This window comes from Equus caballus, chromosome 2 (assembly GCF_041296265.1).
Source record: "Equus caballus isolate H_3958 breed thoroughbred chromosome 2, TB-T2T, whole genome shotgun sequence".
NCBI lineage: Eukaryota > Metazoa > Chordata > Mammalia > Perissodactyla > Equidae > Equus > Equus caballus.
In genome coordinates, this window is record NC_091685.1 from 84,288,623 (window position 1) to 84,314,358 (window position 25,736).

The following is a 25,736-nucleotide window of genomic DNA, read 5'->3' on the forward strand; positions in this document are numbered from 1 at the left end:
GGTAGGAGAGGATTATTAATGCTAACTCTTTGAGAATAAGTAAAGTGAAGTACTGGATAAATATTGTCCTTTGTTTAGGCTAGAAAATATTCTTATACCTGTGTTCATATAATGAGTTTAATTTATATTTACTCTTCATGCTGAAAAGCTATTTCATTTTAATCATGTTCACTAAAAGAGGCCAAGAATGATCTTATTATATGAAGTATTTGTTTCAATATTTTCAAGAGTATTGACATAATTTTGACAATATGAATTTTTTGTGTAAAACTTTACTTGTTCACTTACAGTTATAAACCATGTTTGGCATAAGAAGAAAATTTTGCTTATCAACTTTTTGACAGTTAACATGCTGATTAGTAACTCATTGGTCTCATTTTAATGAACTCAAGTAGCATAAAAGACTGTGCAGAGTCCTTTAAAAGTAGGAAAATATGTAACAGCTATAATTCTCCTTGTTAAAGGGATTTTTATAAGAAAATAAATGTGACTCTATTAGGTAAATATTAGAGTATGGGATCTCAAGTTTCCATGACAGTCTAGAAGCATGATTTGGGGACAGTTATGTTTGATGGAGTCAAACTGGCTCTACAATTCAACCTTTTGAGGGCTAGGTAATTTTTCTTCCAGCAGATAGTCTTCCAACAATACGGGATAATACTTTGTACATCTTCTCTGATGCTTCTCTTTCAGAGGAGAAAGAGCAGGTCAAATAACAATGATTATTATGAACATTAAGTAATCCAAGGAGAAGCATGTTTTAAATTCACATTTGCCTTTTCTATAACAATGCAGTAAATCAGAAAAAGAACAAGGGGCAACTGTTAACTTGAATTAGTACTCATTAATTAAAATAAGATTCTTAAAGACTTGAAGATACGTCCTGAAACTATAAAACTCCTGGAAGATAATATCATTAGTACACTATTTGACATCAAACTAAAAAGGATCTTTTCAAGCATCATATCTTCTCAGACAAGGGAAACAAAAGAAAAAATAAACAAGTGGGAGTTCATCAGACTAAAGAGCCTCTGCAAGGCAAAAGAAACTAGAATCAAAACAAAGATACCAAAACAAACCCACCAAGTGGCAGAAAATACTTGCAAATCAGATATCTGACAAGGGGTTAATCTCCATCATGTTTAAGGAACTCGCACAACTGAACAATAAAAAAATACACAATCTGATCAAAAAATGGACAGAGGAGATGAACAGACATTTTTCCAAAGAAGATATACAGATGACCAATAAACACATGAAAAGATGTTCAACGTCACTAATCATCAGGGAAATGCAAATCAAAACTACCCTAAGATACCACCTTACACCTGTTAAAATGGCTATAATCACTAAGACTAAAAATAACAAATGTTGGAGAGGGTGTGGAAAAAAGGGAACCCTCATACACTGTTGGTGCGAATGCAAACTGGTGCAGCCACTATGGAAACCAGTATAGAGGTTACTCAAAAACTAAAAATAGAACTACCATACAACCCAGCTATCCAACTACTGGGTATCTACCCAAACAATTTGAAATGAACAATCCAAAGTAACATATGCACCCCTATGTTCCTTGCAGCACTATTCACAATAGCTAAGACATAGAAACAATCCAAGTGCCCATCGACTGATGATTGGATAAAGAAGATGTGGTATATACATACAATGGAATATTACTCAGCCATAATAAGAGACAACTCATCCCATTTCCAACAACATGGAAGGACCTAGAGGGAATTATGCTAAGCAAGATAAGCCAGACTGAGAAAGACAAACACCAGATGATTACGCTCATATGTGGAATATAAACAAATACATGGACAAAGAAAACAGTCTAGTGGTTACCAGGGGATGGGGGTTTGGCGGGTGGGTACAGGGGGTGAAGGGGACCACTTATGTGGTTACAGTCAAGAAATAATGTACAACTGAAATCTCACATTGGTGTAAATTATTATAAACTCAATAAAAAAATTTAAAAAATGAGATTCTTAATTTAGTCTAAATTTTCCTTTTCCATCTTTCAGTATAAAGTTTGCTTTTAGAACTTGCTTACTTTACCCTTGGTTTTATTTCATAACTAAGTAGAATGAACCTTTCTAAGTCATTAACCTTCTTACAGTTGGATTCTCTTAAGGATTATCTAAATTTCCTAGTAAATTGAATAGTCATACAAAGCATTGAAATTCATCTTCTACTTATGTCTTCACTGCTGTAGGGAAAGAAGGAAGGTTTTCTGTTATTTTCAGGGAAGGCCATGGCTCAGCTTTTCCAGTGTTTTCCCTAATTTCAGGTTTTTATCACGTTTCTTTCTCCTACACTCAGGAATTCATAGTGAAAATATTAAGGAATCTATATGAGTGTCTATGATTATTGTGGAAGGTTTGAGGGAGTGCTTGGCACTGAGCATATGTTTGCTGTGATAAAACACTTCTCAGAATGCTCCAACTCTTGTTTTAGATTATAGGACATGAATTTCACCACACGGAAAGGCACCATTTGCTCATCATAACACAAAAGGGGAGATAGCACAATTATCCAAAGGCTTAGGCTGTCCAGAGAGCAAAACTGACTCACTCAGATTCCCAACATTCATCTTAGTCAACCAAATTTAATCAAATGAGCATTATCCTTAAGATAATTGGAAATCTCCTTTAGAACATCCTCTTGTTTTAGATATTTAAAGAGGACAAGCTAAATGCCAGTTGACCTCTTCTTATATAATGATTACTCAACTTCACTCCTATTCCACAGAACCTAAAGATGGGGACTGTAGAATCGTAAATCTACGGACCGTCTATGCTACTGAGAATCACCGAACGTATTAGTTTCTTAAGGCTGCCGTAACAAATTATCACAAACTTGGTAGCTTATAACAGCAGAAATTTCTTCTCTCACAGTTCTGGAGGCCAAGAGTCAGAAATCAAGATGTTGGCAGAGGGCTGGCCTGGTGGCGCAGTGGTTAAGTTTGCATGTTCCGCTTCTCGGCAGCCCCGGGTTTGCCTGCCCGGATCCCGGGTGCGGACATGGCACCGCTTGGCACACCATGCTGTGGTAGGCATCCCGCATATAAAGTAAAGGAAGATGTGCACGATGTTAGCTCAGGGCCAGTCTTCCTCAGCAAAAAGAGGAGGACTGGTAGTAGTTAGCTCAGGGCTAATCTTTCTCAAAAAAAAAAAGATGTTAGCAGGGTCGGTTCCTTGTGGAGGTTGTGAGAGAGAATCCATTCTGTGCCTCTCTGCTCATTTCTTGTTGCCAGCAATCCTTGGCCTTCCTTACCTTGTTGCTGCTTCACTTCAGTCTCTTGCTGCATCTTCACAAGGCTGTCCTTTCTGTGTCTCCATGTCTTCTCCTTTTAAATCTCTTATAAAGACATTTGTCATTGGATTTAGCACCCACCCTACTCCAGGATGATCTCATCATGAGATTCATACCTTAATTATATCTGCAAAGACCCTCATTCCAAATAAGGTCACCTTCTGAGGTTGCAGGCAGACCTATCTTTGGGGGACTACAGTTCAGCCCACTACATCATAGTTTTCAACAATTGGACAGTTTTACTTTTTGCATGAAGTTTTGGCGAAGGCTTTCAGGACTGTCTTGTCATAAACACATTATCCATTGTGCCATTTGACGTATTGATGGTGTTATAAAATTAGCCCTTCATTTTGTGCTGTACACAGGCAATGGAAATAAAACCTATTTTTTATCTTTTCCTTTCCACTGAATTTACTCTGTCTTTTCATTGAAAATGTCAGTGTCATTCCAAGAAGTCTGATTGCAGAGTATAATTTTAAAGAAATTAATCAGCTTCACATAAACAAGGGTAACAGAATGTTAAAAATTATTAAAAGACTAGTTTTTATTTAGAAATGAATGTTGATTATCAAAACATATTTCTTATACAAAAATAAACATTCAGAGTGAAAAATGGGGAATAACATTTACAGCGGCTTTGTTAAAAATGTAAAAATGTTATGATGGTGTCGAATCTGGGGTCTGAACTTTGTATTTCAGAATATGCTGGTTTTTCTATTATTTAACAATAAATAATTTTCTTATATATTTCTTTTAGGCATATTGCTTTTAAAAAGTTCCTGTTTTAAAAATTCCTAAAATTCTAATTAGCCAAACCAAACCAGGGAAATCTTGGCAAGTGAATTTGTCTATAAGAAAGTTTGATTTATTCTTACATTTCCACTTATGTTGATATGTTTCTTCATGCATCTGCATAGACATATATATATATATATATGTTGCCATATTTGCTGATCTTTGAACAATATAAACAAATTAGTGATACTGTGTTCACCACAGACTAATCAATATTATTACTTTTACAAGCCACTGGCTATAAAACTCTTTTTGGACTTATGGTTCTCTCTGTTTTTTCTCTCTCTCTCACTCTTTCAATCTGTGTCTCTGTTTGTCTATCTGTCTCTCCTTCTCTGTCTCTTTTCCTCTCTGTCTCTGGATCTCTTTCCCTACACACACTATATATAAAACAATATATTATGTATACGTTACATAATTCAATATATGTAAATATATAAAATTTTCTATATAATATACGTAACTCCATTTTGTATAACATATATGTATATTTATATATGCATACATTTGTTTTTCTGTCTGTTTAATTAGCACCTTCTCCAATAAAATATTCAACTTCACCAAACCATTGATTTCTTAAAGTGTATTTCTGCAACTCTCTTTGAAGTAACCTTTTTTTTTTTCCTGGTTACAATTGTTTCCAATAGTTTTCTTAATAGTTCTTGTTTAATCTTTTGTGTCTGTTTTTATGTCTGTTTAATTAGCACCTTCTCCAATAAAATATTCAACTTCACCAAACCATTGATTTCTTAAAGTGTATTTCTGCAACTCTCTTTGAAGTAACCTTTTTTTTTTTTTCCTGGTTACAATTGTTTCCAATAGTTTTCTTAACAGTTCTTGTTTAATTTGTGATTTCCCTCAATGCATTACCAGGCAGCTAGACTAATGGGTTATTTCTTTCATGTCGTTTTCTTTGAAGCTACCAATGTTTTCCTCTGCACTTTAAGTAGCAGTCATGGTCCAACAGTGGATTTTACAATCAGAGTTGTGGTAAATTGGTCATTTCTATTAAAGTCACTTTTTGAACCCTCTCCTATTCAACTTTTAAGTAGTTACATCAACTCTTTTAAAGATCAAGCAAATTTTATATGCCAATGAGTGAAAATCTGTGATTGAACTTGGTGGAAAAGCCAAAAGTGGGTTACTAAAATTGCTTTTGATTATTTTACTATCTTTTGGCTTATATGAAAGCATTTCAACTTCAATTCTATAAATTGTATTGGGATAATCAGTTTCCGAGATCCTCCCCAGATGCAGTGGTTTCTACTGGATGAAAATTCTCTCACACAGTAAATCATAATCAAAATCGTAGCCCATGAGCACAGAGCAAGCTTGTGAAGTTTTTCACTGGAAGAAATTCCAGCAGATGCTGACCGGCCCCGGGTCAGGGATACTGAGTCCTGCTGGCAAGGAATTTAGGAACGGTGACTCGACCCCGTCCATCTCTTATTTCTGTAACCGTGATAATATAATTTGGCCTTCTCAGAATTTCAATATAACCTCAAACTTTTAATATAACATTTATTTATTTATTATTTAACGACAATGTAACAAACTTATTGAAGAAAAAATGATCACTATAGAGAAGCTTAAGATAAAAATTAAAACCTCGTGTAACATTCACCATTTAGAGCAAAGCTGTGCAATATTTTGGCAGATACATCTTTGTTATTTTATTCATGCATGCGCCCACAGTAAAAACTTCAAATAATACCAAAAAATTAAAACATATTTTGTTTTTTGACAAAATAGGATCACACTCTCTTTATTATTAACTGCTCTAAATATTTCTTTAAAACATTCATGAGTAATTACTAAGGATACATTCCCAGAAATATAATTGTTGGGTCAAAGATTGCCATTGTTTTTAAGCCAGAGCTGTTTTTAAACAACTTGCACATTTATCACAAAACTGTTTCTTCTAGCATTAGCAACACTCCTCATGGGAAAATTGGAGCACAATTATCAGGTATAATAATGTTGCCATTATAAATATCTAATTAATTATTTAGACTAATTTTTGGAATAAAACCAAATCAGGCAAGTCTGTGAACAACCCGTGCCGTGCAAAAGGCCAGAATGTGGTTCTGCATATGCCGTCAGAGGGCATAAAGAAATAGAACAAGTTCCTGCCTGAGGGGAGTTTTCAATGTTTTTGGAACAGAATATAGTTCTGTGCAATGCTTTTGGAACACTTATAAAATAGGATGTGTCACACAGGATAGCTAAAAAGGAAATAAAATAGATTTGTAAAACTCTCCAGACATATTCATTTCCTTCATATGAATCTTGCCATTTCAAAACCACATCTAGCTTTTTAAAAATGTGTATTCATTTTTTTTTTCCTGTCCTAACATGTACAAATAAAAAGAAAAGAAAAAGATAAGCCCAAGCTTGTCTTGACGCCACCTCACCTGAAGAACAGAGAATCTACACTTGTTCCTCTTCTCAACTGGAGTTGGGAGAGAATTCAGCGATAAGGCCCTAAGTTATCCATTGTGCGTAATGAATTCTCTTCTTTCTTAGGCATCTTGAATGATATTAGTTATACTATTCATGGCAGAATAGGGCTGAAATCCGCCAGGAATACTGGTGGAGAAAGGCTGTCCCATGGGATCTGCATGCATACATCATCGGGCATAGAACTAAAGCATGAAAATAGGATGGCCACATGGAAAGGATGGGGCCACTACACCAGCACCGCAGAGATCTGCGCACTAGAAGATAGTGAAAGAGCAAGCATTCTCTGGTGGTCTGGCCTGAGGATCACTGAAGGAGCTGGTGTTATTTCTTCTTGCACAGTGTCCTGCCTCTGTGCTTGCCCCAGCCCAGTGTGAATAATACATTAGTTGCCCCTTATCCACGGTTTCACTTTCCACAATTTCACTTACCCCCGGTCAATCCTGGTTGGAAAATAATGCTAAGTTACAATGCTTGCTTCGTTCACCTCCCTTCATCTCATCACTGTGGGCATTGTATCATCTCATATCATTGCAAGAAGAAGAGAGAGTACAGTACAATAAGATGTTTTGAGAGAGAGACCACATTCACATAACTTTTACTGCAGTATAACTGTTCTATTATATTGTTAGTCATTGTCCATCTTACTGTGCCTAATTTATAAATTAAACTTCATCGTAGATATGTACGTATAGGAAAAAACATAGTACATATAGGTAGGGTTTGGAACTATCCATGGTTTCAGGCACCTACTGAGGGTCTTGGAACAACCCTGGAAGATAAGGGGAGACTACTGTATCCTTAACTATGGGATGGAGAGGCCTGGATTGTGGGAGGGTCAGGTAGCACGTCTTTTTTATCTCTGATCCCTAGGGCTGCTGACGCACCATGAGTACACAATTGGAACTCAGTAAATGTGGTGCAGAGGACAATACACTTAGCAGAAACCTTAATTCTGCAGTTTCCATGAACTAGTCACCATTTGAGCCTCTGTTTTTCCATAAATAAAGTGGAGACCATGACAAAATCTGTTTCAAAAGATTCCCTCAAAGATAAAATCAAATAATGCTGGGAAAGATATTTTTTATGAACTTTGGAACTCTAAATAGGGGATATACTAGAAAACGGCTTCCTGGGAGCCACTTCTCAAAAAGAGAAAAAGTTCACATTCTGTTGTCTGGGTAAAATATAGCACAGACTTCCTCAATGACATGCTATTGCGTAATTGCGTAAAGTAATCTGTACTGCTAAATATAATTTTCCTATGAGACTCAAAAATATTACTTTAATTGTGAATGAAAAAAGTGAGTCCCACAAAATACTTATTTTCCCTAAAATGACCTTTGTTCCAAGTAGGTTGTCTTAAGTAGGTTTAAACAGTCCAAAGTTGACTAGTTTTATGCTATTAGAAGAATTTTAAGTGGGCGTATGACAAACCTCCTAAGAATTGGTAGTCATCTCCATTTATAACTGGAATTTTGGATGAGAAGGGGACATCACTATACCAAAAGCACCTCTTCAGAGATTATATATTTCACTAGATCCAAAAAATGTCTTCCACAGACCCTCTGAAATTCAGTTCTTAAAATACAAATAATTTCATTTTCAGGGTAATAAATGCCTTGATCTCATATGCTAAATTTTGACTGAAGGTTTAAACAAAGAGGACTTTATGTTTAGCAACATTATTTTACCTATACTTGTTTAGCTTATCATTGTGATCTTTTATAAAAATTGTACTATTTTAGAATTTAAATGTGATAGATAATTTTTTTGAAGATATAGACAAAGCTTTAGTCATCCTTATATCTACCTCATTTAGAACATCATCTGGCATATAGTAGGCAATCAATATGACATTTAATGAATCTGATTGATTACACTTGGGCAGGCCTACTTGTGATAGATAATTTTTTAAATTAATTTTAAAGATTTCATTTTTCAGGATAATTTTAGGCTCACAGCAAAATTGAGGGGAAGGTACAGAGATTTCACCTATACTCTCTGCCCCCACACATGCATAGCCTCCCGCATTATCAACATTCCCCCACCAGAGTGGTACATATGTTACAACTGATCAACCAGCATCAACACATAATCCACCAAAGCCCATAGTTTCTTTGGGGTTCACTCTTGGTATTCTAAATTCTGTGGGTTTAGACACGTGTGTAATGACGTATCCATTATTAGAGTATCATACAGAGCATTTTCACTGCCCTAAAAATCCTCTGTGCTTTGCCTTGATAGACAATTCAAGATTTTAGACATCCACTTTAGGGAGGTCTTGTAGCACCACTCTTTTGTTTAATATCTGAAAATGTACTATGCCAATTTCCAAGGGATATTGTTGAGAGTGGAATAAAAGACTTTTGAAGTAGGAAGAATTAAAATCTTAAGCACTTGAGAATTCCATAACCTTTTGTACTGTCATATACCTGTCCATATTTGGAAAATGTGAAAACTGCTCCATGACAACTCTGGGTAAGGTTTCAAGTATACTAGAGTATTTTCTACTGTATTTAATGCAAAAATTAAGTTGTGCACATATATTGTAAGAAGATCACAAGTATTTTACTGGGATTATACGTAAGATTTGAGGCACTATATTATGAGTAGGTGAGACTTTTATTCCAATGATATTTGTAATTCTACTCTTGAAACTCTATGTATGATATTTTAACAGCACAATCTCATGTTCAAATATATTGGTATGTTATTTACTGTGATGGAAAACATCATTAAAATCATTGTTATAAACAACCTAAGCCATCTTGATCATGCACACCTTGCTGGTTCTCTTTCAAGGTAGGTCAGCTATTTTTCCACAACCTTACCACAAGTTATAGTGAAATCACATCTCATCCAGATTCTGTTACACATGCATATATTTATTAAACAAACCCTGATTAGCCAGCAAACACAAAACAGTTTTATGAACTGGTATATAAGCTTGATGAAGTTCTGGTTCTCTTCACTCCTAGGAGATGTTCCCACATCTTGCATGAAAGTTTTCATGGAGGCTTTTGTAAAGCTATTCGCAGAAAGGACTCTCTTACTCTCGTAGTCGGCATTAGAGGACCAGAATCCTACCGCGTGTTGGACAAACAGCCCTTTAGAGATCAAGCTTCAAGCACACCTTAGAGAATCTAAAGTTTGCTCAGGTGAGATGGAAAAGGTCCCTGTAATATTTTAAGCAGTTCACATATCTTTGAATACTGCAGACTTTGCCAATGAAAGCCCATTTCTAGCACTAATTATGCTAATTAAAAAGTAGGGAGATCGCAAGTACAGGGTTACCCAGGAGTGTTCCACTTGACCTGTGACCGTTCTTGTTTATGCCTCTTTGTCACAGCTGGATTAACATTAGTCTCAATTTCTCATCTTTTAAAATGTAGCATTGTTATTAATAGTTGCATTATAATAATTGAGAATAGGTTTGACAGACCTTATTTTGTGCCTACAGCTTCTGCTACGCTGCCCTATAGTACTGTGTGTCCTATTGCAATAAAAAGACTTTCATTTCAACATATGGATAATCTGAAAGACAATCAGTGATAATCCATCTCGCTTTTCAGATGCAATATAAATGACATCTTCCTATTAGGGAAAGCATGGAGGACACTAGTCTTCCCAGACTATGAACTGCTGCTTTGAAAGAGATGGTAGGCAATTTTATAAAGAACTAAGTGTAATAACAGCATATTGAAAAGGTAAGTTCTTCAAAAACTATCTAGTAACATCATAATAGAAACAGAGATGGACACAAAATTGACTAACGCTTGTGAATGTATACTATTGCGTGTTGGTTATGCTATTCTTAATTTTAAATAAAATTTTTATTTTAGAACAGTTTAGATTTTTAGAAAAATAGCGAAGATAGTACAGATTTCTGATATACTCCACATCAAATTTCCCCTATTATTATTAACATCCTATATCAATGTGGCACATTTGATACAATTAATTTTGATATATTCTTGTTAACTAAAGTTTGCACGTTATAAGGAGTTTCTTGGCTTTTACCTGTCTTTTTGTTTCTGTTCCAGGACACTACATTACATTTAGTAATGTCTCCTTAGGTTCCTTTGGCTGTGACAATTTCTCAAATTTTCCTTTTGTCAATGACCTTGGAAGTTTTGAGAAGTCCCACGTATTTTTTAGAATGTCCCTCAACCGGGATTTGTCTGATGTGTTTCTCATGGTTAGATTGGGGTTGTGTGTTTTTGGAAAGAAGATCACAGAGGCCAAGTGCCATTATCATCGTGTTATATCAAGGGGACATACTACCAACATGACATCACTGTTGATGAGAACCTTGATCATCTGGTTCAAGTAGTGTTTGTCAGGTTTCTCCATTTAGAAGTTACTCTTTTAACCCCCTTTCCTTACTGTACAGCATGGAAGAAGTCTCTACGTGCAGCTCACACTTAGTTAGTGTGGAATTAAGCTGCACTTTCTTGAGGCTGGAGTATCGACAGCAATTATTTGAAACTCTTCTATATGAGAGATTCATCTCTTCATTTATTCAATAAATTATGTATATCAGTGTAGACTCATGGATGTTTCCTTTGTACTTTGGGCTATAATCCGATACTACTTTATTTTATTGCATGAATTTTTCCACCTTTGGCATTGAGAAATTTTTCAGATGACTCCTTTGTCCTGTTGCCATACATCCATTGTTTTGTTTTTTCAATACTTTCTTACTCTCTGGCAGTGTAAGATGCTACAAGCTATTGTTGTAATGTATATTCCTTGTCCCAGTCCTGGATTCAGTCATCTTCAAGGAGACTTGATTCCCTTTATTGAGGAACAATATTAGGAGCCAAGATCTGGTGCTAGGTTTGTTCATTATTACTAGGGTGTTACCACGTTTAGGCCCCTCAGCTGACACAACCAGGAAATATATGTGTCCATACTAACCACTGTATATACTCATATCTATTAATATTTTCATATGTAACCATCTGTATCTTTGGTAAGCTAAACATGAGTTTATACTGACTCTGATTCATTACCATGTGGATCATTTTAGCCTCTTCCATTTCCTTACCTGTAACCTCCCACTGCAACAGTGAGAAATCTAGCTCCTTCCTTCTGCCATCCATTTGCCTTGTTGCTCAATTCCAGTGTGTATATATAGCAGAATCAGAATTATTTATCCGTATCCCCAAAGGAAGCAACTTTATCAACTAGAGTATAATGATTATGTAGTTTCTTTTGCCTATTCTTACAGAATCCGCTCATTTCCAAAGTTCCTTAGGTCAGCATTTGTTTCCCTGATCCCATTCAGTGAGGTCTTTTCATACATTTATAATATAGTTAGATTATTTTGTCACTTTGTGCATTTCGTTCTGATTTCTCCACCCTCCTGAATGATTTTATTACAGTTTTCATGCATTGTTTCATTCTTTTTGCTGTAAATTTCTGCATTTTTCAAAAGCATAGTAATGTATTCACTTTTAAAATATCATACAGAGTATCCCTAAAACTCCCCCTATGCTACACCTATTCAACTCTCCCCCTGGAAACTACTGATGTTTTTACTGTTTCCAGAGTGTTGCATTTTATAGAATGTCGTATAATTGGAATCACACAATATGTAGCCTTTTCAGACTGACGTTTCATTTAGCTATACGCACTTAAGATTCATCCATATCACTTTTGGTTTGATAGCTCATTAATTTTTATTGTTGAATAGTGTTCCATTATGTTAGTGGACCATAGTTTGTCCGTTCCACCAAACACTTAAGGAATAACTGATGACCATTCTCCACAATCTCTTTCAGAAAATAGAAGCAGAAAGAACACCTCCTAACTCATTCTACGATGTTGCTCTTTTGATATATATCCTGCTTGATGTTCTCTAAACTTCCTGGATCAGTGGTTTTGGTGTCTGTCATTAATTTTGGAAAGTTCTCAATTATTATTACTTCAAATATTTCTCCTGCTCCCTTCTTTCTTCTCCTTCTAGTGTTCCAATTAGACGTATGTTATACCTTTTGAAAGCTTTCCATAGTTTTTGAATGTTCTATTCTGTTTCTTTATTCTTTTTATTTTTTTTAAATTGGCACCTGAGCTAACATCTGTCGCCAATCTTTTTTCTTCTTCTTCTTCTTCCTAAAGCTTCCCAGGACATAGTTGTATATTCCAATTGCAGGTCCCAGTATGTAGTTGTATATTTCAGTTGCAGGTCCTTCTAGTTGTGCTATGTGGGACACTGCCTCATCATGGCTTGATGAGCAGTGCTAGGTCTGTGCCCAGGATCTGAACTGGCAAAACCCTGGGGGAGAGTGTGCGAACTTAATCACTTGGCCATGGGGCTGGCCCCTGTTTTTGTTTTATCTTTTTAAAGATTGGCACCTGAGCTAACAACTGTTGCCAATCTTTTTTTTTTTTTCTGCTTTTCTCTCCCCAAATCCCCCCAGTATATAGTTGTATATTTTAGTTGTGGGTCCTTCTAGTTGTGGCATGTGGGATGCCGCCTCACCATGGCCTGATGAGCAGTGCCATGTCCGCGCCCAGGATGCGAACCTGGTGAAACCCTGGGCCACCAAAGCGGAGCATGCATAGTTAACCACTTGGCCACAGTGGCTCCTGTTTTTTAACTTTTTTTTTGTCTTTACATTCAGTTTGTAAAGATTTCATTGACTTATCTTCAAGCGCCCTGATTTTTTCCTTGGCTGAGTCCTATTCCACTAATGGGTCAGGTAAAGGCATTCTTCATTGTGTTGCACTATTTTTGATTTCTACCATTATGTTCTGATTCTCTCTTAGAGTTTTCATCTCTCTGCCTACATTACCCATCTGTTCTTGCATGTTGTCCACTTTTTCCATTAGAGTCTTTAACATATTAATGTTAATTCTTGTAAATTCCTGGTCTGATAATTCCAACATCTTTGTCACAGCTGAGTCTGCTTCTGATGCTTTACTTGTTTCTTCAGACTGTGTTTTTTCTTGCCTTCTGGCATGCCTTGTAATTGTTGTAGAAAGCTGGACATGTTGTATTGGGTAATAGAAACTGAGGAAAATAGGCCTTTAGTGTGAGGATTTATGTTATGATATGCATTGGACTGTGATTGATGTTTGCTTTAGCTATAGGTACCAGAGGCTTCAAATTTCTTTAGTCTTCATGTTTGTATCTCCTCTCTTGACTCTGGGCTTCCCTAAGTACTCCTCCTCAGAGAGAGTCTGCATCTTGCAACAACTTCAACTGTAATCTACTATTGTTGTACAAGAACCCTGTTGGTATAGTAGTAAAGCGTGGGAGATGGGAAGTGTTCTATAACCCTATGATTAAATCTCAGTCTTTAATGGGCCTATGACTCCTAGATGTGACTTTTTCAAGTATTTCTCCAGTGGCATAGCTTTTAATCTCTCTTAGGTTATCCAGGAAGATTGGAGTGGGAGGAATGACCTTCTCCCAGATAAAATGAGATTCTGGTAAAACTCTTTCCCTGGAGAGTAGGCTTTTGTTATGGAGAAGACAGAAGGCATATTTCACAACGATTTTTTCTCTCTCTCCCTATCAGAGACAGGAGGACATTTCTCTTGGATCTTCACCATGACCTGACAGGATTCCTGGAAGTAAAATCCACCAAAGTGAGGGGACCCTTCTAAGGCTGTGGCCTCCAGGAGTTTCTCGTTCTAACCCAGTCCGTTCTCACCATCCAGAAATTCATCAAAATTATCATTGAAATGTTCCTATCAGTGTATGTCGCCAGTGACTTCTACTGTTGGTAAGCAGATCTTAGCTGTTACTCTCTGGATTCTCCTCTCTTTCCAGATTTCGGATTATAGTTTTCCATGTTACCTCAGTTCCCTGGTGGGTCCAAAAAAAGTGGTTGATTTTCAGTTTGTTTAGCTTTTTTTTCTTATAAAGATGGAAGTGAAAACTTCCGAACTCTTATATGTCAGGGTTAAAACTAAAAGTTGTGTTTATGTTATATGCAAGATAATCAATATAAAAATGATTAAAATATCATTCTGCTTTAATTTATATAGATAGGTTAACTTTATTTTGAGAAGAAAATGTTTTTGAAAATAGACATATTTTGAAAAGAAATATATATTCACAGTATACTGAAACTGTCTTATTAGAAAAAAATAAACCTTTCAAAAGTTATATAATTTCAATTACTCCTGGTATCCTCTTGAACTCTCAAAGGTGTTAAATTTGGACAACAATTATATGGGAAGTCTCAAGAATCCACTGTTGTAAAATCCTGTGCTAGTGTTTGACTTTAATACCTTCTGTTCCAGCTAGAAAGACTCACTATCCAGTTATCACTATGACATTCAGATATTTGGTAAACATAAAGTCATGTCTTTGCATTAGCAGCAAATGGTATAGATTCATCAATAACTAAAGTATACTTGTCTATATTATGTACAAACAGCAAATATCCCCATCAAGTTGAGAATGTTGTTTAACATTTGTTTCTCTAGATGGAGCAAATCAATTTCTGTGATGAGGAATTTTCTTGGATGTGTATTAAATTACTTTTATTCTTAGGTGAGAATAGATGTTAGCAGTAATAATTTTCTTAGAAGTTATGGAAAAGGAAACATCTGACTTCCTCTGTTTATAACAGAAATTTCCTATGTCCCACATTAGAAGGGCCTGTGGCTCAGAGGTCTTTTCTTTCTCAGAAGAAAATTTTTATAACTGCCAAGTTAGATATATCAAAGGAACAGCAAAGATGAAAAAGTGGACACTAAGGATTTTTCCCTTAAGTCCTACTCTTGAAAAAGCAAAGATCATTTTCATTTGGGTATTTGAAATTATAGAATAAGAGTGCAATGGAAAGGAACTAAAACATCTGGTTTGAGTATTCCACGCTGAGATTCAGAAATGGAGGATATCACTGAAGGAGACACATCAAAGGAGTGTGTCAGTGATAACTTTTTCAAATTGATTCAACCATATATTTTTATTTATTAAGTAAAGTCTAGACCAAATACACATTAACAAAATACAATGGTAGAAGCAAAGTAGTTTAACATTTTGCCCACTCCTCTATAGTTAGTGAGATGGGAAACAATAGTCACATATAATTAAAAATATCCTAAGTGTTATGAAAGGAGAGTACAGAGAAGTATGAAAACTTATAAAGGGGAATCTGATCTTCACAGGTGGAGATGTGGTCAGGGAACTTCCCAGAGGGAGGGAAGTTGAAGCTGAGATGTGACGTGTTCATGGGAATTGAATGGAGTGTTGGGGAACGAAAAGTGTTCCTGACAGAAGGAACAGTATATGCAAGAGTCCTGAGGATACGAAATATAATATGTTGGAAGAACTGAAAGGAGATGAGTGTAGCTGGTGTGGAGACTGCAGGGAGAAAGAAAGAGTGGCCTCAGCAACGTATAAGAACAAGTTTCTCTGACTTTTATCTGTGTTTAAAAGCATGGTGGTCCAGGGAGGAATCGGAGATATATTCCATTATCTCCATATCTGCTTTGGACCCCTGTTGTACTCTCCCCTTTTATAAATGGGTACTTCTTCCCAGGAGGCCTTGCCACCTCTAGGATGCAGGTAAAGTTGACTCTATTGTGAGGAAGCCCCAGCCTCAGCCTCTTGCAGACCCTTTATGGAGATTTCTTCTTCATGTACTCCAGAGATTAGAGAGGCCAAGAGTAGTATTGACATTCTGTTGAATCCCACCTCCTTGCCTGCTCTAATCTCCTCTCATGTGTGAGATCTCCCCTTTCGATGCCAAAACCTTGAACAAAAGTTGAACGTGTTTCTTGTCTATTTTGCTCATATATGTATTTAGGACTTAGGATAACAATATTGCAATATTTTGTTTACCTGCATCAGTACTACTGGATGATGAAGTTTTTGAGGACAAGGACCATGTCTTATTCATTAGGAATTAATAAATATTTATTGAATGGATGAATTTAATAAAGCTTATGTAGTCACTCAACAATTAGAACTTTGACATTGAATTTGTTCCCTTTAGGCTTTAACTGAGGCGAGTGGCCCAGTTAGCAGAGGACTCCCACCTTGAAATAATCATGGGAAGGTTGCCAAAGAGAACATTGAGTCCGGTCAGAAACAGCTGCCAGTGCAACCCTGCTGCCCTTGACTCTGGGTCTCAAGGTTTTTTCACTTTCCCATTCTCAAACAAAAGTCTGAACTTCCCTTGACTAGTCTGTGTTTGAGAGTCCAATTCATTCTTAAGAGTAGAGATGTTCTTCCTTTGTCCATCAGACACAGAAAATGGTGTGCACCAAGCCACCCATTCCCAGGGTCCACCTCTGTTAAGGACTGTGCTATACACAAGAGAGAGTGCAGATCAATGGAGTCCCATGGGTGCTTATTGTGATGTCATTCCTTACCTGCTATTCAAGAAAACACTTTGAGATGAAAATGCGAGTGATACCATTATAGGGATAACCTTAAATCGACTCTAATTAATTTTTCAAGCAACTCTTGCACATACTTGAGTGTTTTGCTAAAATTGGTAACATTTTGAACACACTTAACAATTGATCTTGACAAACCACAGTTGAGAATTTCTGTCTCATTGGATACAGTCACTTTGAATGGGAGAAACATGGGACAGAGTAGACCTCTTAGCAACTTAAGGACATTTTATTAGGGCCAATCTTGACATAAAAGTGAAAATAGTATCATGGTTGTTCTGTCTCATTTTCTGTCATCAAAACTATTGATCAGAACATTAATAGCAAGCTATTGACAGGCTCTTAGGCCTGCCAAGTAGTGTGCAAAGTTGTGCAGTGCACAACTCCAGGAATACCAGGCACATGTACCATTCAACTGTGCAGTTTAACTTATGGTTGTACATGGAGTCTTTGGGGGCCCTCCTCGGGTATGGCGTGATATGTCAGTACCAGGTTACTGACCATTGACTTACCAATATTGGATTACAGACAGTTCTAAGTTCATCCACTAGTTTTCCATGATTTATTGATGAGAATATCACTCGAGAAGAAATCAAATTATTGACTATAGTCTACTCATATATATCTGTAAATATATTAAGACGTTTCACTTAAATTTTAAATAGCTGTTTGTTTAAATGATTGCTATGTACTGACATTTTACTAGTTCTATTGTTATCTAATAAAATCTCTACAGTATGTCATATAATTAATTTAGAAAACCTCAAATCATTGCTTTCTGGTTCTGAGAGAGGGAACACACATTTTCCTCAACCAAAATGCTTGAATCATGGAAATTAGACCTCTTAAGTTCTCTGGTGCTGATCAATGCCACACAATTATGGCATAAGTCATTTTAATTTTCATTTGAAATATGCAATTATTCAAGAGAGATTGAAAGTGCTATTATCCAGCTCATGAATTGTGAGCCTTTCTGGGGTGGGAGCATGTTTTCTCTAGTAGAATCTATAAAGTTCTCCCTACGCAATTGCTTTACAAAAGGCTGATTTGTTTAATTTATTTTGTCAACAAATTAAACAGATGAATGAATCTTGCTCAAAACAAGTATTTTGACGCTTTGATTATTTGACTTTAAGCTCCACCAAACTATAAACTCCTTGAAAGTGGAGATTGTACCTTACTGTCTCTGTATCGCTAAATCTAGTGGGAGAAGAGGAATGTGTTACAGGGTCAAACTGTTGCTTATATGTGAGAACAGGCGTATATATTTTTAAGAAATATTGCTAATAGAAATCACTTAGTAGTGAGTGAATTAGTTAATGTATCAGCCTATTTATTCAGATGTTTAAGCAGTGATTTATGTAAATAGTCTAAATATGTTTTAATTACTATATTATCACAAATATATCATATGTATGACAAAAAAGTCAACAAATACCTATTTATGTGTATTATTAGTATTTTCTTTTTTACATAAAGATCCTTTTATAAATAGCCATAAGAAGATTTTCATAGCAAGGACTTAAGTTGATTTAAAGTGAGGTTTAAATGTGGACTCTCTTCAAAGAGACGTACGTGTTGGTACAAGACACACTTCTGAAGCCAATATTTTCAGATGTGCTTTTACAGGAACTGCATTTTTAAGAGCTCACATTATAGTGCTATAGACAATGAGATATTATTGCATTTTTCCATAGAAGTTGGAAATCTATTTCTTGCTGTCAGCTAAGAACTGTGCACTACAATAAAATTGCCAAAGGCGCCCAGCCAGGGGTGCAATATAATTCTCACCAACCAGCTTATTATAAATACCAAAACTGTACCCTACCAGACATTTACTATTAGATGAATAATGACTAAGATGAATCTGTTGAAGTCTGACTTAAAAGGGGACAGATATAAAATGTGGTCCAACAGATGGAATGTTTAAAACAGAAACAGCTGCTTACCGTCAACTCATTTTCTTTAACAAATCTCCTTTCTTAGTCATTAAAACACTTTCTGTTCAAAGCCATGTACAAAGTTTGAAATAGCTATTTTGTCAACACACATCTGCATGATCTCAAAAGCTACATGGTGTGACTTTACAACGCAATTAGTGGAGTTTCATTTGGAAGAGTCCAAAAAAAAGTAAAAAAGAGGAAAATGCCTTTCAATAAGAGGCAAAAGGATGTATTCTAGAAGAATAATGATAACTTTCCACATTAGTGCATAATAAATGTCCATTTTGTTACTGCTTTACAAACAGTAATGAAAAGATTAGCTGAGATATATAAAAAATAGGCTTGTAGTCATGGAATTGATCAAAGTTTGCGTAAGATTTAAAATCAGCATACTCTTCCCTTCCTAAATGAACAGTTTATTTGAAATGAGCGTAGTGATAATTGCTAAATGAGCATTTAGTGATTAATAATTTGCAAACACTTCAATGTTTTTGGATGGTAGTGAAGAGTGACAGAGAGAGTACTGGTAGGACAGTAATAATTTAGTATTCCACATGTAGTGTTAATACCCAGAAATGAAAATAGACAGTTGCCTGTAGGTTTGATGCTTATAGCACAAATTAAGTTATAAGAAGATTTCTTTACACTCAAAGATAAAATTTACATACAAGATATATCTACTATAGATAAAGTAGGACGAAATACATTTGGGTGATTATTGATATTTATCACCTATCTAGATTGTTGGCCTCAGGTAGCAAACAGGTTTCATCTTCTTTGCCAATTCTAAGTGATTGGAAGTGGCTGCCTGGAGCATTGTGTTGAGAAAGATTCTGAGGACTCATTGAGAAAGTGTCTAACAATAGGTTAGTGGTGTTTAGAGTGGGAGTAGTGAGTGATGGCCCATATATCTAATATTTATTATCCCTAGAGCTAATATAGCTTGGAAATGAACTGCAAAGACAAAAAAAATTCTATTATTTATGTGTCCGTGAATATATATTTATTTTATTCTCCAAAACTTAAATTTAATCAAATGTGTAGTGAAGGTTTTACTTCTTTTCCTCTCTAAATCATAGTCAGTACTTTCTTTGGTATTTGATGACTTTCATAATCTTTCCATGTTTGGGGCGCTTTTTGGTTGTGAAAATAAAATGAAGAGGTTATAGTAGGTTGAAAGCATAAGTCCTACTCTTGACACAATATTTAAAATAAAACTGACATACAACCAAGAGTCCAAAATTTTTATAAACTCCTTGGATGGTGGGTACTACAGTGTTTTTAAATTGGAGGTTAAAAGAACAAAGCACATAAATAATGACAGTGAAGGTTGGCTCTAATCTAAATAAATAAAAATTGTTGAAAAGAAGATCATAATTACTGTCTGAAAATGTAAGTTATAGGGAACACATTCACTGGGCCATTGGCGGTATAAACACTCTAATTCTTGGTTTCACATCTCTAGACAAGTTTTCTGGAATTAATTTTTTTTATAACCATAAGGAAGTTCAGAGCTTTTGGTTAAGGCTGAGAGCTCCACAAGAAAGATCACTGAGAATTTGTTGACATAATTGGAAAATTTAACTATTTTGTCACCATTCAAATGTATCTTCCTGAAGGGAAAAATGCAAAGATTAGGGTTAGGGCCATAGAATGACTCATGTATAAGTAACAGACACTTCCAAAATGAACCACGTGAAAAACAACAGTCTCACTCCAGAAAGACTTCTTGAAAATTTTATTTTTCTTAAGTTTCTATTTAAAAGGAGCTGACCCTTATCTGATAGCAGGTTTTCAAAGGAAGAATGAGTCACGTCAGAAATGTTGTCAATTTTGCTTTCATGAGGTTTGGCAAAGGACTTTCTATTTTCTCCATATTTTATGAGACCTCAAAATAGAGTTAGGAATTTCCTCTCCTAGAGTGAACACCATAATACCAACTTGTAGTTAAAAGATACTTTTCAGTATCCAAAGAGCTTTCGCCTATATCATTCAGCTTTGCTAGTCCTGAGGCCCTCATTCAGGATGGAGTAGAGGTATTCACACTCCTGTTTTACAAAGGAGACTCCTAAGACATGGGGGTTTTCCAAGGACACATGGTTGCTGTGAGCAAAGCTGCGAACCAAAACCCAAACTGTCTGACTCACCACTTACTCGTTCTTCTGACCACTTTATGTTGAGTGCTTTGGGATATCCTGAGGAAGTACAACCTGTGAGTCTTCTTTAAGAGTGAATGCCCTTCCTTCACCGACAGAGTAATGAAAGTATAGGGATATATGTTTTTAGTAAAAGCCATAGAAACCCTCTTCACAGGAAAAGTCTTAGAGTTGTGCTGCATGACCTATTTATCCTTTCTCCTTTCATGCTATTGCTCTGGGTCACATGAGTCACTCGTTAGCTTAGTTTACAATCTATAGTCTGCTGACTCCCATATTTATATCTCTGGGTCAGATTTCCTTTCTTCCATAACTTTAGACCTAAATGTATACCTACCCACTGGACACTTTTACTGGAATGCCTTCCAGGAGCGCCAGACTTAAAATGCCCCAAATGGAATTTACCATGTTGTTCTGAAACGTGACCCCTTTCTGTGTTGGGATTGATACCACCCTTTACTGAAACTAAACAGAACTTGGGTTGCATCCTTACTTCTTTCCTTGTTAATCCTTCATGTACAGGCATTCTCCAATCACTGCTGATTCAATTTTCCAAGCAACTCTTAAATCTCATTGGCTTTTTCTGTTCCTACCGCCTTTATTCAGGTCTCATGAGTTTTCACCTGGATTAAAGTGCACACTTTCTAAGTGGCCCTCTTGAATGCAAGTTGGCCTCTGTCCAATCTAGTTTCCACACACCAGTCAGCCATCAATGGCTACCCAAATGTTTGTGATAATGTGGCCTGTAGAGGCTGCCTAATCTGGCTTGTGTTCACTGACTCAGTTTCATGCTTTATCACTTTCTGCCTCGTCATCTCAGCTCAAGCTATATTGAAAGTAATTCCAGCCTTATGCTGTACGAAGTTCTGTGTTGGGTCCATTCCTTTGTCTATATCATCAATAAGTGGTTTCATTCTTCTACTATTGGGTCCATTTCTCCACGTGGCGTCCCTCCCTGCCCATTGGGAGATTGTAGATCCTTTCCCTGTAGATTTGGCAACATGTTTTGTTTTGCCCAGTGAAATTAAGCAGAAGTGGCATGTGTCACTTTTGGATAATAGCTCTAAAAGCCGCTGTGTGCTTCAACATGATATCTTTCTTCTGCCACAAGACAGGCAGTGTCCCAGATGGAGGACAATTTATCAACTAGTGTCCTAAGAAAGAAGACATGGAGCAGAGCTTCACCCAGTCCATAAAGGACAGACAGAATGAAGGGAAAATAAGCCTTTGTAGGTATAAACCACTGAGATGTGGAGCTCTTTTTTGTTATCTCAGCATAACTTAGCCTACTTTGGCTGATACATCTGCCTGGAAGTTCTCCCTCTTTGCCCAGCTAACTCCTGTCTATTGTCTCAGCTGAAATTTTATTCTCTTCATAATCCATTTCTAATAACTCTTTGGGTGCAACTCTTGTGTTTCTGTAGAACTCTGTGCTTCCTGTAATAATAATATTCAATGCACTGCATCATAATTGTTTGTTTATTTCTTGTGTCCCCTACTAGATGGTCAACTCTGTGAGGGTATGGCCCATTTCTTTCCTCTTCATCATTTTATTCCTATGTCTTAGTCCCTAGTGCACAAATGTTATGCAATAGCTATGTTGTACGAATGAATGGTAAATAAATAAAGAAAAAGTAGTCAAATCAGTTCTCACCTCCCCAAATATTGTTGAAAGTTTTCAGCTTCAGAGCTGTGTGAACGACAATGGTACTGGGAAATTTTCTCTGCTGTGATGACAGATGGAACACCAAAAGGAAAATGTTTGCTATCATTGACTTCTAACATGCACCAGTCTCACTTTCTGTTATCACACATTTGCTCTGTGAAAAGTTTTAGTAATAAATTATAGCTTAGACTATATTTTTGTCCTATGAGTCCCTTGAATGTGTCCAATTTCATTGTGGTAATCATGCCCAGTAACAACTCCACTAGCCTTGAAGGACAACTTATCCTTGGATCACAAGTGTGAGATAGTGAGGAGGTCAGCCAATTTCAGGCAAACCTACAGAAGTGTTACAAGGAGATCTGGTGAATCGCCATCTTCCTTAATCTGGCCAATGTACTTGCTCTCTTCTTTATTCTTCTTTATTATATAGTCTGTTTTTATCAAAGATGTTAGGCAGTATGATTTTGGTTTAGAATTATGATAATTCTCATTTTGTCTTAAAATCACAGCATAGTTTTAGGTCCATGTTTGCATTATATATCTCTGACTCTCTAGCATAGTGTCATACATGCAATAGCGTTTCAATGAATATTTATTTCCAATCTCTACCCTCCTCTTGCCGCTACTTAAATGTTTTCCCTTCACTATCAAATATATTGAAAACATTGAAAGAATAGTTTATATATTTTACTTTCATTTTTGAACATCTCATTTACATTTTAGCCCATTGCCTTTTAGGTTTTTTCTTTAATACTCTACCCAAGCACACACACACACAGAACCAGGTCAAAGATTTTAGCCTGAGGCTATGGAGATCCTGTGACAAAATTCCACTAGGAAAAATTTGTAGAACCTAGCTTCTCTTCAATTCTTATTTAGTTCTCATTTATTTATACCATCCTGTCTTTTCTTTTCTGCCCCTTCCCTTCTTTCCTTTTTACTTCTTTCTCTCTTTTTCCTTTCTTTCTTTCTTTCTTCCTTTTTCTTTCTTTCTTTCTTCCTTCCTTCCTTCTTTCCTTTCTTTATTTTCCTTCTCTGTCTTTCTTTCTATTAACAGTGCCCATTTCTCAAATAGTTTCTGAACCTCGTTGGAATTACTGTTACTGACATTTTAAATGAAGCCCATCAGTGAACTTGTTGCAGCATCCAGGCATTCTGCACATGGGGTCACTAATGGATATTAAATTAAATAAACTGATATCTCAGATGGATGAGTTGGAAGAGAACATAGGAACTAGAGCAGTAATTTACTGAGAATTAAAAATAACTCAAAGTTTTCAGCCTGGTAGAAGGCTAATTGATGTATGCACCTGGGATAATGTGGCATTAAGGTTTTTTGGAGAGACGAGAGGGAAGATTATAAATTTAGACTTAAACTTTTAAAATTTGGGATGACAGTAATTCATGAAAGAGGAAATATCCAGACGGCAGTGGAGCTTAAAAAAAAGAAGAAAAGGCAAGGTTGATGAAAGATGTAGATTGGGAGAGGTATTCTTTGAGCATTGAGTGTGACTCTGAAGAGAAAATATGGAGATAGACAAATGAAAGGGGGCTATGCCACAATTACCACTTCTAGCAAAGGAAGCAGAGAAGATGCAGCCAAAGGTTTTCTCCTTCTCTGAATAACAGTGATATAGTTTCCTGGAAACCAAGAGTGGAGAGATTCTGTGGAAATAGCCAGGACAACAGGTGGAAGGAAGCACGGAGATGTATTTGGCTTGTCCAATCAGATGCTGTGTTTAGGACTTTGACTCTTACTTGAATAAGTAAGGCTTTGACTCCTATTCAAAGAACCTTGGAAACTGAACTAAGCGAGGCATCTAGAGGGTGAGAACGTCAGACTGCTCCAGCTACAAGAACTTGGCAGTACATGGATCCTACTGCCAAGGTCCCTTTGTTCTTGACAGTTTTCCTGGCCAGGTCCTCAGCTTCTCATTGACCATGAGTCCCCTCATTCTTCTAAAAAGTCTCTTTCTTATTTAAGATGGCCAGCATTGGTTTCTGTTGCTTGAAACAAAGCACCTTCTCTGATGCACAGGGTTATTTCATATTATTTCTGGGTGCTAAGACAGATATTAGCTTCTGCAGGTAGTACTGGGGGTAGCAAGGATGGAGGAGGAGCTATATTTAAAGATGAAGAGGTCATCGATGGAACTTGGATGGTCAAGTTCAATAGCCTGTGGAAGATTAGACATTACATTGTAGGGGATCAGGGAATGAGTAATTGGTGAATTAAAGAAGGCCATAAATACTGACAAATTTCAATAATCTGAAATTACCTATGGGTCTTTAAAGTAAGTTGCAGATAGAATGTAAATGTATGAGAGGTGGGGTACAAATGTCATGGGGAGAAATGTGAGAAGATCAAACACGGCACAGTTAGGGTTAGTCAACCAAATACGTAACAAAGTGTGTTGATGGGAGTGGGATGATTGAAGGTGGAGAAGGAAAGCATTGTAGACACTGAAATGAATAGAATGAATTCCACTCATTAAATAATAACGTGATGGGTTTTTACTATTATCTTCCTACTTTGTACCAACACCACAAGTAATATAAGTTATATTACACCAGAAAAACCTCCACAAATTGCTACCATATTTTCTAGTCCTTCTAGATACCTAAACAGTGGAAAACTTTTGATATCTGAGAACTCCTTGCCTGGGATTAAGGAAATATGCTCATCTAGTGTATGAAAATTGTCATTGATGTACTGATTAGTTTTCTTGACATGTTTTAGCAGACCTCTTTTTTTCCATCAGAAATCATGTTTTGGTCATATAGGGCTTTAGAGGCAATATGAATAAATATAGAATATCTTTAATTTTCTTCCTTTGCCATTGCTACAGATAAATCAGCCATGTTGTGTGAGAAATGGTTAGCAAATTTCACAGCTGTCAACAAATTCATAAAACAGCGCTTTTAGCAATTCCATAAAAAGATGTTGTTTGCTTTTATGTTTCAAATATACTTTGAATTAATTTGAAGCAAAGAAAGTCCAAAGTCCAAAGGAGATTAAAAAAATGATGT

The 25,736-nt window shown here is 36.2% G+C and overlaps 1 long non-coding RNA gene across 4 annotated transcripts in view; it reads left to right on the forward strand.

Moving 5' to 3' along the window:
• Window positions 1-25,736, forward strand: part of LOC106782872 (uncharacterized) — a 128,517-nt gene that overhangs the window by 12,790 nt on the left and 89,991 nt on the right. For 2 of the 4 annotated variants that reach the window (XR_002806460.2, XR_011436730.1), the window contains 3 exons: window positions 9,552-9,731; window positions 14,103-14,309; window positions 16,536-18,042. This is a non-coding gene — a long non-coding RNA (uncharacterized lncRNA). Of the gene's footprint in view, window positions 1-9,551; window positions 9,732-14,102; window positions 14,310-16,535; window positions 18,043-25,736 lie in introns of those variants that run through there. The other 2 variants (XR_011436729.1, XR_011436728.1) reach the window with 1 other exon arrangement.